The sequence below is a fragment of the Centroberyx gerrardi genome, chromosome 15, assembly GCF_048128805.1.
Source record: "Centroberyx gerrardi isolate f3 chromosome 15, fCenGer3.hap1.cur.20231027, whole genome shotgun sequence".
Taxonomy (NCBI): Eukaryota; Metazoa; Chordata; class Actinopteri; order Beryciformes; family Berycidae; genus Centroberyx; species Centroberyx gerrardi.
In genome coordinates, this window is record NC_136011.1 from 29,506,627 (window position 1) to 29,521,626 (window position 15,000).

The window sequence follows — 15,000 nt, forward strand, 5'->3', positions numbered from 1 at the left end:
CTTCTTCTCCTCTGTTTTTCTTTTGCTGAATGAAGATAATTTCCAAAACACAATACATCACTTTTTTGGGGAAAAGCAAAATCATTACCTGAAGTTTTATTATTCCGTATCTGTAAAACTGTCTCATTTAATCAGCCAAGGACTGAAAAGAAAACTCTAACAAAGGTCTCATCGATCTGTGATGTTCATATTAGATATTCATATTCAATATTTTGTGATGAAGTGTTGTAAGATGGAAGGCATTAAACATCTCAGATCGAAGATATCTAACAGTGGAAGAGAGTTTCCCTTCTATCCAACAAAAACACGCCATCATTTGGTTTCATTTTGTGTTGTCAATCATTTTGTCAGAGTTCGGCGCCGCTTCGTCTCATTTCAGAACAAAACAGAAGGTGTCTGCTGTTATTAGGTTCGAGTCTCAAAGCGACACGATGCGGCTTTGTTTGGTTGCTGCTGCAGAACAGCTGGGATCTGTCACTTTTTTTACGTTGCTGGAGGTTATGTTTTCGGTGCCGTTTGTTTGTTTGTTTGTTTGTTTGTTTGTCTGTTAGCAGGATTACGGAAAAACTACCGGCCCGATTTTCATGAAACTTGGTGGAAGGGTGTAGCATGGGCCGAGGAAGAACCCGTTACATTTTGGAGCGGATCCGGATCCGACTCACGAACAAGCAATAACAGCACGAACCTTGGCGGAGGTCTGCGCTCTCCGAGTGCCTTCTAGTTTTTTTTTAAGTTTTGGTGTGCGTTCAAGAGAGAGCGTTGCGGGTGTTGGGGAGTCTGTCAGAGGAGGATCCTCGACTCGTCCCGGGAGAGACGGTGTGGATCCAGAGAGAGAAGGGAAATAAGCAGAAGCTCAGAGTGACGAGACCGCAGGAGCTCTGGGCGTCAAACAGCAGAAGGGAAACCAGACAACTGGCAGACATTAAAGGAGCTTTTCTGGATCGAGGGATTCAGACAATAAGAGAGAATGATCAACAAGTTTTATACAAATATCAATCCTGTCAACAGCAGCATCGTCTCAGGTGGAGCCGGTGGGGCGTTTCACACCAAGGAACCGAGTCCTTCAAACTTTTAGGAGACTAGGAGAAACCAGGAGGGGGGTTTATGTTGTTCCCTGCAGATTCATTGGGGAGCTTCTTCAAGAGCAGAGCCTTTCCCCGCCAAATACAACTGTAGAATCAATTAGTGCTGTAATGGTCCAAACTCCTTTGATGTAAGTTTGTCAGAGGGACAAACCTGCGTCCCTCATGTGTTACTGCATGTGTATTTAGTGCTGGTGGGAACTGAACCGCTAACCTGTCAGATCACCAGCAGACAGTTTCACACCGGGTGAGATGTTGTTTTCCTATGGAGAGAGAGCGGTGGCGGCACTTTGTTTGGCGTCACGCTCAATTTACAACAAATTGCGGCACGCAGAGTTCAAATAATTGGGACTTTGACCAAGTTTGCAACTGAGCTTTCAGATCTCCTCCAATCAGATTACAGCTTTATGTGATGTTTGCGTACGGACAAAGATAGAGGAGAAACTTAGGTCCTAAATTAGGCTAAATATCAAAACTCATGTCTACAATGCAGCCTGTTTGATTTCATTCATCTCTCTGCCTCTTACACACACACACACACACACACACACACACACACACACGCCAGTTACGCTTGAAGCTCTGCAAAAATCTCTTTCTCCCCCTCTATATCCCACAGTATGCTACTTTGCTGCTAGACCTCCATGATGACGCCCTGCATCACCAAGCGTCCTGTGACTGAGCGGCGAGCGGAGGGCAGCGGGTCAGGAAGCTCCGCCTCTTCCTGCCTGCTGAGGAGCGGCTGGGAGGACAGGAGGCGATAAACCACAGCTTCCTGTCTGTGAGGCTGGACGGGACGGGACGGGACGGGCGAGCAGGGGGAGAGGCTTCTCTTTCTTCTTGAATATTGTCCCTCGCTTTTCTTTTTCAAGGCGATTTGTTGTTTTTAGAAGCTCCTGGTGCTGAAAATTTGAAATCCTGGAAATCAGCGTCCTCAGAGTTCATTTCAACACTTTGCTTTCAACTCTTTCCAAAGTGTTGAAGCTTTAAACACTAAGGCTCCCTGTTCAGCTGCATTAGCAAGCGTCTCACATCCAGACTGAGTCTAGATCTGATGTAGCTGGATTATATTTACACCTGGGATTAAAATGCATCTCCAGTATCCATACTGAAATCTGATTTCTCTTTCCCTCGCCAAAACGCAGATCGCCACACTCGTCAGACTCGTCACTTCCTTTAAAATTTTACAGTCAACTCTTCGTCTCTCTTCTTCTCTTCCACCGGTATCCTGACAATCCATTTCTGGTCAGGATGTTTCTATCTGAGCCGCCCGCTGTTGATTTGCATGTTTCCTGATTGGATTTGAAACACTTATTTCCGTTTCCGTGGCTCCTGTATGTGGATTGGAGAATCACTGAATCACTTTGCGCTATCCGATTAAAATCCGACCACCCGGGATTCATGTTAATGCAGGTGGACAGGAGGTTTATGAGAGCGTTACTGAACAAACTCCTGAAGCGTAAGATGTTGACGCCAACACGGATGAGAGGAACACTACTACAGAATTAGCTGTTGCTTCATAAGAAACGCCAGCGGTATTATAACTCTACAATGTGCCGGTGTGAAGGGAAAGACAAAAGGAAGCTTTAAAAACCATCTTCAGCGATTAAACTTTTTGCTCCATGCTCCCCTCGATGTTGAGATGGTCTTTACATTTGCAGAACTATCCACATAACATTCACGCCAATAAAGCACATTCAGATTAAGAAGTGAAAAATTGCTTATTCTGAGTACTGAAAAGGCACCAGGACTGAAACATATAATATCTGAGAGAAATCAATGAGAGTTGTATTTATTTATCTTAACACACAAACAAGTACAAACAGGGAAACCACCACCATTCAACTAGAGGTTTTCAAGGTCCTTTAAAGGTCGAGCAGGTTTCTTCCCCCTAAAGCCCATGAAACCCGTTCTGAAACCAGGACATTTCAAACTTGCATGATCATCATTCAGAAAATAAGTCTGTTTTTCTAAATCCTTGTAAGTTTATCTTATGTTGGAAGCACCAAGTCATCCTTTCATCCGCAGCAGTGTTAAACGACCAGCTGTGGCAGAGAGCTGCTGGCTGCAGATAAAGCCTGACTGAGCAGCAGTGATGCTGCAACGACTGGCTTTGATGCTGCAGTGTTATCTTCAGTTTCCATCGAGGCTTTGACTCTTTGATCCTGATGCTGTCTGGACCTTCAGTCAGCCTGCCGGCTCACTGAGCTTTATTCTGCCGCTCAGTCTACTGTCCATGTGGAGACTGATATGTAGAGTCTCTGTATGCGTTCTGTCAGTCTGGTCTAACCAAAGTTCGTGAAATGAGCGCGATGTCTTCAAAATGTAAATAACACACTCTGGGTATGAAAAGTGTTAGAAATGTGTTTCCACAGCAGAAGGGATCAGCTGGAGGAGACAGGACTAGAAACAGGAAGTAGATTGGCGGTGGACAGTCAGGGTGTGGAGGTCGGAGGTCGGAGGTCAGGGGGGCGGCTGGTTCAATTCCCAACTCATGACAACAAGTTTTCATTTATTGAACCGTAAGCAAAACCTGAAGCTAACCGGAACCAGACTGCTTTTAGAGTTGGAGTTGCCTGAACCGATGTGCGCTAAAATGGAACTGAATGATACTGAATCACATTGGATCGCACTGCTTTGTACCAAGGTTATTATAGTTTTGCATTTTTCATTAGTTTTTATCTTTATTTCGTTTTGACTTTTTGTTTTCAATTTTTTTGCTAGTTTAGTTTAGTTTTTATTTTTTGAGAATGCTTAGTTTTAGTTTAGTTAGGTTTAGTCTTTTTTTGTAATATGGGGTATTTCTCAAGGGTGAGATTCAAAAAGGTAAAAAAAAAAAAAAAGAAAAAAATTGGAAGATAGATTTCATATCCACCCAAAATACTGTTCAGGCTTATGTATGAAATAAATTGACAAAGACGAAAACTAAACACATTTTCTCTATAATTTTAGTTTATTTTAGTTAGTTTTGTAAACACACAATATAGTTTCAGTCATCGTTTTTTTGTAAAGCCTCGTTTTTATTTTTATTTCAGTTAATGAAAATGTTTTTTCACACCTAGTTTTCGTTATTTCGTTAGTTTTCGTTAACGATGATAACCTTGCTTTGTACTGAATTGAACTGAATCGCTGGTTGATTAAAATGCATATTGAATCATATCATATTGAATAAAAACCCTAAACTTAACCCTAATCTCAACCAAAGTTGTCTTAGTTGCCTAAATTTAGCGGTTAGCTAACATTTTTACATGCTGAACACGTGAAAATGGCGTGTCCAATTCATGTTATTGTCACTTAATCCTTTCATGGTAGAGGAACATAATCCTCACATAATTCATGCTCATTACTGTACTACTATGTTGTCAGTTTGTCTCTGCATCAAAAGTCAAAAGTCATGAAAAGATTTACGCGCTGTGGACACAAATTTACGTGCCACCAACACGTCAAGTCGTGCTCATTTCACATATTTGTGTGAGATCAGATCGATGCCACTAAGACAAATCCCTGTCCAATTATTAAACTTAGCGAATAGTTCTCTCTCTGACTCTAATCACTGAGCCGTCCTTTCTGTATTTCAGATGGAACGTGCTCAGATCTGTCTCTGCCTGGTTCTGTTGCGTTTACTCTCTTTAATCCGCTCAGGTCTTTCAGTTCTGCCCATGCATGGCGAAGCTTCACGTCGATGAACCAAAACGCCCCGCCGCCCTTCCCTCATCGCCCGCATGCCTCCCTCCTCCCCTGGGGTTTGAGGTAAAGCATTGTTCCACACCGAGGCCCGGCCCGCACACACACACACACACAGCAGGCTACCATCATGCTGCTGAGAGATAATAACACATAAAGACAGACTGTTTCTCAAAATACGTTCCATCCATGTGTAGGGCTCTCAGGTAACGTAACGCATTATTTAGCGGCCATGTTGGAGGTCCTGCTCCGTTTCTGTCGTCTCAACAGAATTGAACAGACGGTTAATTTCTGTCTGTTTCTGACTGAACTGATCATTTCATCACTGATCCATCTGATTGATTTAGTGTTTAGATAATGTCAGCTTGTTAGCTAGCTAACCATAGTATCTGGTCAGCTAACATCACTGTCTTGTTGTCAACACATCTGATTAGCGCACTAGCTAACGTATCTAGTAGCATCTAGCGTTAGCGTGTTCACATTAACATCAGTGTGTTTGCCGGCTAGTTAGCTAGCTAACAGTTTGTTCAGGTTAACTGAGCTGACTCTTCTCAAGCTACAACTCAGAGTGTTTTGGAGTAGAGACTAGGGCTAAAGACAAGACAGTTTACTGTGTCACAGTAACCAAATCCACCTTATCACACTATTCACTTTTACTGAGAACGTTACTGAATGGATCTACAGCCACACCACAACAAGCTGACTCAGCTGCTCTCTGCTTCTGTTTCACTTTATTAACTACAGTGTTCCTCTATCATGGAGACTCAGCTGGTTGTCTATATATCCTGTCTTCAGTGTTAATTTTAGGTATTTAATTCTTATCCAGAGTGACTTACAATGAGTGAGGACGTTCAGTGTCTTGCTCAACGACACTTCAACAGTCACAGGGACTGGATGTGTGAAGTTTTATTTATGGGACAGTCTCTCCAACTTCTGTTTCTCCCTATCAGACTTTCCAACATTTTACATTTAGCTGATGTTCTAATCCAGAGAGACTTCTAATGAGGCAGAACAGTAGAATAAGCTCCCAGATCACCAACATTTCAAGCAACCAATAGTAAGGAGGTCAAGGGTCAGAGGTCACGGCACCCTGACAATAGATGGGACAAATATTCCCGTGAGCCTGGAAGGATCATGATGATGGAGAAGTGAAGGGAAAGAAATGGAGCGATCATGTCAGAACTGCTAGGGAAAGAAATGAGACAAATAAGAGCGGAGATGGGAAGGGAAAAGGGGAGAAGGTTTTTATTTCTGTCGAGATAAGAGCGTATTGGTGTTTTCTTCTGTTTGTCAGGTACGTTCTGACCCGCCTGAACTCTTAGAGCAGCAGGAGGTTTTTAGCGAGGTTAACTCCCTCTGGACGAAGCTAATAACCCTTCAACACTCGAACCTTCAGCCTCCAAAACAAACTGCACACCTCGCCTTTTACCTTCAGAAAACCCATTTCTAAAAGCCTGATCACACTTAACCTGTAATGCGTTTATGTTGCTGCAAACCAGGATCCCATGAGTACAGTGTATTGAAAAGGTGTCAGGTGTGGCTGGAGATTTTTATCAATTAAAAGTACATTTTCATCATTCACTGATAAAATGTTCTTTATCTCAAAAAAACACCACAGAAAGCCAGCAAAAACACACCATCCAGTTCACATTTATCAAGAACACATTAGGAAAATAAATCCATATCATAACATATCGTCACTGTCGGGTGAAAACTTTGTATCTCCAAAATGTAAACTTTTTTTTTAGATTGATTTTTAGATTTTATCCAATGGGGGTTTGAACGTTTTTCACAAGACCCAGACTCACAGAAATTTCTCACAGTGGAGCAAATAATCTTTCAAAGTTAAAACATGCAAATCAGCAAATTTGGAGTCACAAGGTTTTCAGCGATATGCAAAACTGCTGCAGTGATAACAAATTTTCTCATTTGAAACAACGATAAAGCGACGCCTTTACAATAAACTTTAAATAATAAACTTTATTTATATTGCACTTTTAAAAAAAAACTTTTACAAAAAGGTGCTTTACTAAAAAATTTAAGATAAATAAATACAATATGAGAGAACATAAAAACAAGTAGATTAGAGCAGATTCAAATGAAACAGACTGGACTTTCTCCACTACAGATCTGATTCTTTAAGGCTTTGTTCAGACTGATTTGTTTCTCCAGTCCGATCTTTAGCACTGACTGTCCACACTGTTATTTGCAAGTGATCAGGTTGCCGTGGTAACGACGTCAGCGTGTGTACGAACGGTAACTGATGGCACGTTTTTCAAATACGGAACCGAAACGAAAAAGCTGCAGATGCAGAATGATGAATCATCTTTGTCTTCACTCCGCAGGACGGTCCGCAGAGTCTCTCCGTCACAGCAGAACAACATCAGCGACGGAGGAGACTGCTATGCAGCGACGTTTCGTTCTCCATTTTGGTTTTTCTCATCGCTCTGGATGTGACGCCGACGTCACGTGACGCGCTGCGAGTGACGTGAAGGACAGTCTGAAAACCGTTCTGTGTCCAGAGCGTCAGACTGAGACGCTTCTGTAGAAATCGATCTGAATCGCATTTCAAACCACACACAAGTGTATTTCCTTGTGTTTTTTTGCTGTTCGGACTTCATGAAATCAATCTGACTCCAATCTGGATGTACCAACAATCAGATTGAACATAGCATTAGACTGATCTCTGAACATGAAGAAAACCACATGGACTCTGATTTCCCCGTTCAGACAGAAGACGATCAGCTCTGAGCCCAAAGAGTTAAAATCCAGATCTTCTATTCTTGAGCAAATGTTTCCCAACACAAAACCTCTTTCCACGTACACTTCATCAACGCTTAACTGCCTCTTGACCTTTGACTTCCAAAGCACGAGCACACCCCCCCTCCCCTTTCTCCCCCCCCCCCCCGACAAATCAGCCCTCAGCATCAGAAGATAAAGCCGAACCTCAAAACCACACGAACCTCCTCAGAAAGCTGCTCCCCATTACGCTAACACAGCAGTGACATGCAACACAAAGAGTCTCTTTTGAACGACGTCATTAAAGGAGCGTTTAAAGTGGACGGGATGGGGGTGAAGAGGGGGGGCGGAGGGTTGCTGAGCAGGGCTAATGGCTGGCTGTTTGGGTAAGACCCCTCGGGGAACGTATTATCAGGGAATCTGGGGACGGCCGCACAGCAATTTGGAGCGTAATGTATGTATCTGGGTTAGAATAATGACGGTGTCCGGTGACCGCGCTTCAAAAAATGTCCGACTTTCCCCGAGTCACTTAATCCTGTATTTAGTCTCAGAATCTCACCGTTCTTTAAACAAGCGGCAGAGCGTGGCGGAGGGAGTTCAGGTCACTTCACTCGCTCCCGACGCACTTTCAAGAACGTTCCTAAAACAAGACAGATCGCTGATATAATAATAATAATAATAATAATAATAATAATACGGGATTAGATGAAACTTTATTGATCCCTGTGGGGAAATCGGGTCGTTGTAGCAGCAACACGTAACAGGATACAGCAGAGAAAATAAGAATAGAGCAAAAGAGGGTCAAATAGACTCAAAACAACCACCAGCTTCAATGTTAAGGTAAAAATGTACGAATTAAGATTACTGTATGAAGAGTTTATGCAAAAAAAGCAGCAGCAGAACTGAGACAGATAAAAAACAAATTAAGAATATGTACATATATGAAGTCATCTGACCAGCTGACTAGAAAACATTGATTCAACTAACTTTTTATCTTGACTTTTATATATTTTTGGTAACTTTTTGTAGCTAATCCATGTTTAAGGTTTAGCAGTTGTTGATAACTTGTAGACGTCTCCTACCTGTTGAATTTCTCTAAATGTTATATGTATTATCTATGTGCAGTGTATTAACAGTATATAATATGTTGTAGTTTATATCTGTTTTGTGATGTCAAATGTTTTGACATTAGGAATCCTGCTGAAGAATTCAGAGAAACTTCATGGAGAAAGTTGAATTACACTGAAATCACTTAATCTAATCTATAATCTAATCTAGATTTCTTCTTCATGTGTGTTATGAAAAGCCAGATGTTGCGGCAGACTGTATATTTTTTGCAGACTGTATATTTTTTGCAGATTGTATATTTTTTGCAGACTGAATATTTTTTGCAGACTGTATATTTTTTGCAGATTGTATATTTTTTGCAGACTGAATATTTTTTGCAGACTGAATATTTTTTGCAGATTGTATATTTTTTGCAGATTGTATATTTTTTGCAGATTGTATATTTTTTGCAGACTGAATATTTTTTGCAGACTGAATATTTTTTGCAGATTGTATATTTTTTGCAGATTGTATATTTTTTGCAGACTGTATATTTTTTGCAGATTGTATATTTTTTGCAGACTGTATATTTTTTGCAGATTGTATATTTTTTGCAGATTGTATATTTTTTGCAGACTGAATATTTTTTGCAGATTGTATATTTTTTGCAGACTGTATATTTTTTGCAGATTGTATATTTTTTGCAGACTGTATATTTTTTGCAGACTGTATATTTCTTGCAGACTGTATATTTTTTGCAGACTGTATATTTTTTGCAGACTGTATATTTTTTGCAGACTGTATATTTTTTGCAGTGTGTTGGGCTCCCAGCTCAGGGAAACAGAGAGGAAGCTGATCCATCAGCTCCTCCTCAGGTAATGGAGATTAATTGATTGGAGCTCGTTAAGGGAAACCATGTGCAGGTTTGGGCAGCGGAGCAGGAGGAGGAGGGACACACACACACACACACACACACACACACACACACGTAAGCATATACACATATCTTGTGCTGTTTTTGTTCATTGTTGTCATATACTTGTTATATAAAATTACATTTATTTATTTTTCTTTATAAATTTCCCACTTATTTCATAGTTACATACTTATTTTTGGTTATTTTTCAGATTGTGCATTTTCTGAATTCATTCTTTCTTCATCTCAGTAAGTTCTACTGCTGTTATTTAGCAAAATCTAATTTCCCCTGTACTTCTCATTCACACGTTCTGCTTAAAAGGAACAATAATTCAAGTTTTTCCTGTCCCATATCACAAACAGACCATAATATATCTGTGATTATCAATGTGACTCATCGATTACTTGGCAATATGGTGAGATTTCTGGCTTTCAAAACTCACTTTCCAAACCAAACTCTGTTTTGTAACAAAAACTAAAACAAAAACTGAAATTAATTCTAATGCTGACTTGTCAGTTGAGTTGTGTTTAACACTCCTCATTCGCTCTATTCCTATTTCTATTCTATTTTCTTTACTGTATGCTGTTACTGCCTGCTGCAGCGACCCGGTTTCCCCACAGAGATAAATAAAGCTTCATCTTATCTCTCTGGTTTTTATCTGTGTTTTAGTCCTCTGCTGCTCCATGAAGCGCTGAGAGACGCTCCGGTCGCTCAGAAATAAACCTGACTCAACTGGACTCGACTGGACTCGACTGGACTCGACTGGACTAGACTGGACTAGACTGGTCTCGACTGGACAAGAGCGAACAGCATGAGCAGAGTGTCTACAGGACTTGTGCTGAGCCTCAGCAGCTGCAGAGCAGAAAGAGAGAAACAGAGTTCAACCAGCTTCCTTCAAACCTGAACGCCTGATCACACAAGGCTCAAACACATGTTCGTGCTTTTTAAAGGATAGAAGGGAAGTGAAGTCCCTGGTTGACAAGATGATACACACTTTTATGAACTGAATCGTCCCACTGAGCAAATTTATGTTGATTAGCTGTTAAAAGTCTTCTAAATATGATGGGTTAGGGTTAGGGTTAGAGGGTTAGGGTTAGGGTTAGGGTCAGGGGGTTAGGGTTAGGGTTAGTGGCATTAAGTCAGCCAAGAACAAATACAAACTCCTGATCGAAGACCACTTCAGTAACAACTCTGACCCACGCCGCATGTGGCAGGGCATTCAAACAATCACAGACTATAAAAGCAGAACTAGCTGTGCGCCCACTGCTGATGCTTCCTTGCCGAATAAGCTCAACACATTTTACGCACGCTTTGAAGCAACAACGACTCGGAGCCACGCCGCAGGACCGCCGCAGCCCTCGGCGACCAGGTGCTCCGACTGTCTAGGGACGATGTGGCGGGGTGTCTGAGGAGGGCGGACACCGGATGGACCTGATGGCGTCCCCGGCACAAGCTAGAGTACCCACCTGCTTCAAGACCACCACAATCATTCCTGTCGACAAAGTCACCCGTCGTCACACGTCTGAACGACGACCGCCCCGTCGCACTGACCTCCATCTTTATGCTCCAACTGCTTCGAGAGGCCGGTCACCATAGACCCGCTCCAGTTTGCCTGTCGGACTAACCGCTCCACTGAAGATGCGATCTCCACAGCTACCCACCTTGCACCTTGACAACAGAGATGCGTATGTAAGGATGCTATTCATCGACTTCAGCTCGGCGTTTACAGTAATACTATCATTCCTACAAAGCTGGTCGGCAAACTACAAGCCCTCGGCCTTCTCAACTCCACGTGCAACACCTCCACCTCCACTACATCCTGAACACAGGAACTCCGCAGGGCTGTGTCCTCAGCCCACTGTTATACTCCCTGTTTACTCCATCATTAAATTTGCAGACGACACTACAGTGGTGCGTTTGATCCATAACAACAACGAGGCAGCGTACAGGGAGGGGTGGAGCTCCTGGCAGGCTGGTGTACCAAGAACAACCTCTGCCTCAACATCAACAAAACAAAGGAGTCGATTGTGGATTTTAGGAGACACAACACAACGACTTGCACTCTTTATACATGACTTTAATTTTAATTATTTTCTATTCTTATTCTTTACTTATTTTGTTTTTGTATTTTATGTCTAAAAACTGTCTTGAAAGTGTGTCTCTTACTGTGTCAGTGTCTGCACTGTGTTTTTATGTTTTTATGTTTTTATGTTGCACCAGAGAGACTGACAAACAAGACTTTTTGTTATACTGGACTGGTATAATGACAGTAAATTGAATTGAATTGAATTGAAAATCAACAGAACTGGGGTTTCGACAGCAGCGATATGAAGAGTTTCGATCTCCAGTGTTTTTAGGAAAAAGTGAACAAACTGAAACCAAATGATGGAACTTTTTAAAGGACAGGAGGGAACTTCTGTCTTCGGTCGACTGAACGAGAAACTTTCTCAGACTGGATCTGAAGGATGAACTGCAGGTAATGATACAGGACTGTGTTATCTGTATGTGAAGGTTGTGAAAGCAGCTGAATGAAGCAGATTAATCATAAAACAAACAACAAAACAAACAAATTTCCTCTAAGAGGGCAATGAAGAATCTATTAATCATAAATTATCATTTAAAGTTTGTTGAAATAAGCTTGATAAGTCTTGAAAACAAGAGAGAAGCACTTGCTGTTTTTGCTGGAGAACAGAGACTGGCTTTCTGTTTCCTTAGCTTTCACTCACCACACACACACTCACCACACACACACACACACACACACACACACACACACACACACACACACACACACACACACACACACACTCTGGCCCTGTATCTTGGAGTTTGTGATATATTTGTTCTGATTTGTTCCCTTGTTTTATTCACACATTAAACAAAACTAATTACAAAAAATAAATTACAAACTAAAACCTGAGTCCCTGCATCTAATATCAGGACTGGTTTCTGTTTCCTAAGCTGTCTGACTTTTACATAATGGAAATATTGAATAATAATTAATTCAGTTAATGATTGTTTCCTATATTTTAGAGTAGAAGGTTCTGTAGCCGGAGGAGAAATATCATCTCCAGCCTCCGCCTGGCCTCGTAAAACCAGTGAGGTGTCTGGACTGTGTGTGTGTGTGTGTGTGTGTGTGTGTGTGTGTGTGTGTGTCAGCCTGGGTGGTACTTGCCTATTACTGTACATGCATGCTGGCAGACAAAACATTTAGCGCTCCCTGTTTGGTACTTTTTGATGTGCATGCATTAAGCGTGTGTGTGTGTGTGTGTGTGTGTGTGTGTGTGTGTGTGTGTGTGTGTGTGTGTGAGGTCTGGACATGTGAGCGGGTCTGTACCTGCTGACTGATTCAAGCTACAGAACCATGCAGGAGACATGAAGCTGTCTGAACCGGTTCCTGGTGGTTCAGGTCTCTGACAGAACTCAACTGAGGAACCGGAATTTGAAAAAACCAACAGGAAACAGAATGATGCAATGCAATTTTGTGTTTTGTTTTGTTTTTTCTTCCCACATATCTGAGATTCCACATAGTGTTATATATTATCAATATATTATCAATATATTATCAATATATTATCAATACTGAATATCATAACATGTTAAAGGAACCTTTCAGATGCAGAACATGTGATGGGAATCCACATTATGACTGAATGTGTTTGATTTGATTCATAATATTTGATTTATAATTTATATATACAATTTATAATGTTTAGAGTCGAGACAAACTCTCTAACTACAGACTAGACACTACAGACTAGACACTACGGACTAGAGACTACGGACTAGAGACTACAGACTAGAGACTACAGACTAGAGACCACAGACTAGAGACTACAGACTAGAGACTACAGACTAGAGACTACGGACTAGAGACTAGAGACTACGGACTAGACACTACAGACTAGAGACTAGAGACTAGAGACTACAGACTAGACACTACAGACTAGAGACTACAGACTAGAGACTACGGACTAGAGACTACAGACTAGAGACCACAGACTAGAGACTAGAGACTACAGACTAGAGACTACGGACTAGAGACTAGAGACTACGGACTAGACACTACAGACTAGAGACTAGAGACTAGAGACTACAGACTAGACACTACAGACTAGAGACTACAGACTAGAGACTACGGACTAGAGACTACAGACTAGAGACTACAGACTAGACACTACAGACTAGAGACTACAGACTAGAGACCACAGACTAGAGACTAGAGACTAGAGACTACGGACTAGACACTACAGACTAGAGACTACAGACTAGAGACTACGGACTAGAGACTACAGACTAGAGACTACAGACTAGACACTACAGACTAGAGACTACAGACTAGAGACCACAGACTAGAGACTACAGACTAGAGACTACGGACTAGAGACTAGAGACTACGGACTAGACACTACAGACTAGAGACTACGGACTAGAGACTAGAGACTACGGACTAGAGACTACAGACTAGACACTACAGACTAGAGACTACAGACTAGAGACTACGGACTAGAGACTACGGACTAGAGACTACAGACTAGAGACTACGGACTAGAGACTACGGACTAGAGACTACGGACTAGAGACTACAGACTAGAGACTACGGACTAGAGACTACAGACTAGAGACTACAGACTAGAGACTACGGACTAGAGACTACAGACTAGAGACTACGGACTAGAGACTACAGACTAGAGACTACAGACTAGAGACTACGGACTAGAGACTACAGACTAGAGACTACGGACTAGAGACTACGGACTAGAGACTACGGACTAAAGACTACGGACTAGAGACTACGGACTAGAGACTACAGACTAGAGACTACGGACTAGACACTACGGACTAGACACTACAGACTAGAGACTACAGACTAGAGACTACAGACTAGAGACTAGACACTACAGACTAGAGACTACAGACTAGAGACTACGGACTAGAGACTACAGACTAGAGACTACAGACTAGAGACTACAGACTACAAACTACAGACTAGACACTACAGACTAGAGACTACAGACTAGAAACTACAGACTAGAAACTACAGACAACAGACTAGAGACTACAGACTAGAGACTACGGACTAGAGACTACAGACTAGAGACTACAGACTAGAGACTACAGACTAGAAACTACAGACTAGAAACTACAGACAACAGACTAGAGACTACAGACTAGAGACTACGGACTAGAGACTACAGACTAGAGACTACAGACTAGAGACTACAGACTACAAACTACAGACTAGACACTACAGACTAGAGACTACAGACTAGAGACTACGGACTAGAGACTACAGACTAGAGACTACGGACTAGACACTACGGACTAGACACTACAGACTAGAGACTACAGACTAGAGACTAGAGACTAGACACTACAGACTAGAGACTACAGACTAGAGACTACGGACTAGAGACTACAGACTAGAGACTACAGACTAGAGACTACAGACTACAAACTACAGACTAGACACTACAGACTAGAGACTACAGACTAGAGACTACGGACTAGAGACTACAGACTAGAGACTAC

General features: G+C 41.8%; 1 protein-coding gene across 1 annotated transcript in view; it reads right to left on the reverse strand.

Moving 5' to 3' along the window:
* The window catches only part of mmrn2a (multimerin 2a), a 52,689-nt gene that overhangs the window by 27,623 nt on the left and 10,066 nt on the right, over positions 1-15,000 (reverse strand). The gene's annotated exons all lie outside the window — the stretch shown is intronic.